This window comes from Penaeus monodon, chromosome 6 (genome assembly GCF_015228065.2).
Source record: "Penaeus monodon isolate SGIC_2016 chromosome 6, NSTDA_Pmon_1, whole genome shotgun sequence".
NCBI lineage: Eukaryota > Metazoa > Arthropoda > Malacostraca > Decapoda > Penaeidae > Penaeus > Penaeus monodon.
Window position 1 is genome coordinate 12,266,476 of NC_051391.1, and position 2,500 is coordinate 12,268,975.

General features: G+C 48.5%; 1 protein-coding gene across 1 annotated transcript in view; it reads right to left on the reverse strand.

Moving 5' to 3' along the window:
• LOC119574217 overlaps positions 1 to 2,500 on the reverse strand; it is a 4,519-nt gene that overhangs the window by 536 nt on the left and 1,483 nt on the right. Inside the window, exons 1-2 of the mRNA XM_037921369.1 lie at positions 1,959 to 2,500; positions 1 to 1,787 (exon numbers count right to left, since the gene is read on the reverse strand). The exon at positions 1 to 1,787 is cut by the window's left edge and continues 536 nt beyond it; the exon at positions 1,959 to 2,500 is cut by the window's right edge and continues 1,483 nt beyond it. The gene's annotated coding sequence lies outside the window, so the exon portion shown is untranslated. The remainder of the gene's footprint in view (positions 1,788 to 1,958) is intronic.

Here is a 2,500-nt window from a genome sequence, read left to right on the forward strand (position 1 = left end):
CAAATACAAAACCTCCCTACACAGTATTTGAGAAAGAAAAGGAAATCTGCGAGGAATACATTTTTAAAAGGGGAGAAGGGGCCTTACAATAACAGAAAGATTATGAGCATGTGAAGGTAGTATACCATTGTGCCACGGGGTTACACCTATGACCACAACCTCAACAGTCTATTGCCAACTCTTCCCAATACAGTTGAGAAAATCTTTAACGTCGCCATGTGTTGTTTTAATTATCATGATTATGGTTAAACTGAATATTCATGAGCTTGTGAATTAATGTTATTGGCTGCGCTGTATCACAAGCGCGCGAGAGGGATAAAATCGCCCGAAAGAGACATGTTTGGCAACCTGGTGTGCGCTGCCGGTAACCCAGGAACAAAATTAACATTGACACAAATGAGACGCGAAACCGCCCAAAATCCGGCCTACACCTCGCTGTCTTGTATTTGTCTTAACCCTTTAGTTACCCCTTGTTCAGAAACGTGTTAAATAAAAACAGATATGGGAAATGGCAACTTCAGCGTAGCCGTATTTCTTGTGAGTTTCTATTCGAGGGAAGTTATTTTCCTGGCTGTTATTTATGTTAGCAATGCTAATTACACCATCTTCCACGTAAAGAAAAACAGGAGGCGAAACAGCTGGGTGACGGGAGTAGGGAACGAGAGGGGGGGATGCGGGAAGAGGGCAGCGAGACACAGACAGACAGACAAAACAGCTGCAGCAACACTCTCCCTCCCTGCACGTGTGCGAGGCGGCACCCACACACCCGGACATCCTATGGCTGCTCTCGCCTCCAACCCTCGCCGTTTCCCTCAACCGTCTTTACGCTTTATTTCGAAGTTCATACGTTGAGACAAATAACGTTCCCTTTTTTGTTCTTTGTATTTTTTTTTAGCTTTGAATATAACATTTGGCTAGAAGAATCGCGTATTTCCCCGGCGTGACACAGTTGTGATCCGGCATGAGGAGGGAAATCGGCAACCATCGTAACCCCGGAACAACTGACCTACAAGGACCGCGGACTTACGTTCGGCCGCGGTAAGCAGCAGCTGGGCCAGATATTTAATAATTGATCGCGCCGATTATTGGACAGATGTCGCCCCGTACACTACTTAACGGTTTTTGTTAGTCAATGATTCAACACATGGGAATAGGCAAGCTGTTGTCTCTCGCGTCGGATTCGGGTTCAAATTCGTATCATTATTTGGAATTGTCTCCTGTAACACGCAACTCTACGTTTTTTGAAGGAAGATTTTTTTTTTTATGAATTTTGATATTTCTTTTCAAGTCAGATTTAGTTTGCATAAAGATGGGAATAATTTCATGATAAAACTTGTACGTGAAATAAGGGAAAAATTGTAGCGTCTTGGCGAATAGTTGGCAACAGTGGAAAAAGGGAGGGAAGTTGTGGGTTCTTGGCCCAGGTGCGAAGACCACGTGCGGCTGGCAACAGTGATCAATGGCATTATGTCCTCAGGTGTACGGTACGGCTCTCCGAATTAACGGTCATTACAGTCTGATTATTTGCGACCTAGAGATTTGCTGAGATAGTGTAAAAAACCGAAAGATGTGCGGGCCGCCTTTGAAGGGGCGGGGCGGGTGAGGAGGTGAGGTGGAGGGGCGGGCGCTGAGGAGCGGCCGGAGACGCTGAGCGGGCGGGTGAATGGCAGCTGAGCGGGTGAAGGTAAACCTCGGCTTTAAGGGCGACCCGGCTGGGCGGCTGGCTGGTGGGGAGTCTGAGGCATTCTGCTCGTCATTGCAGTTTCTTGGCTTGGCTTCGCGGCCTTCTGTTGAAAAAATAAGAGAAACATTATTCGTATTGGGTATTTAGAAATGCCCCATCTATAGCATGATATGATATGAAAGAAAACGAAACAGAAATAACAGCAGGGAACAGCCCTTTTGTATAACGGCCAAGAGGCGCGGCAAGCGAGGGCGGCCAGACCCAAGGACCTCACCTGGCAAACGTTGGCGCGAGGAACATCCGCGCTGACGACTCCGTCACAGCTGCCACTCCTCTCGCCGCTGTTGCGTTACATCTGCTCTTGAAAGGCCGCCTACAGCTGTCGACAATATCTTGTGTACAGCTGTCGAAGGCTATTCTTGTTCTGATAAACAGTCTCGGCCTCGGCTGCAGATGGTGGTAGTTCATACAGCCCCAGACTGGAACAGGACTGTCGTCTTGGACACAAGTGTCACTGGTGGTCCTCGTTCCCTCGTTGCTCCGCCGCGCCACCGTCAGCTGAAAAGCTCGTGGCGCGCGCGGGTCTCGCGCTCGAGGCACGTCACAGCTGTCGTGGGTGCCCTGCCATGATGACTAACTGACAGATGTTAGCCATGATCTTATAGCTGTTAAAGATCATCTCTTTCTACAGATTGCAATAAATGCCTCATTGAGTACGTCATGCAGGCAGCCGCGCAGGTGTGAGATGATGTCAGATAACAACCAGTAAAGACTAAGCAGATGAGGAAGTGAGCGGGGAGGGCTTCCGGTTGACAC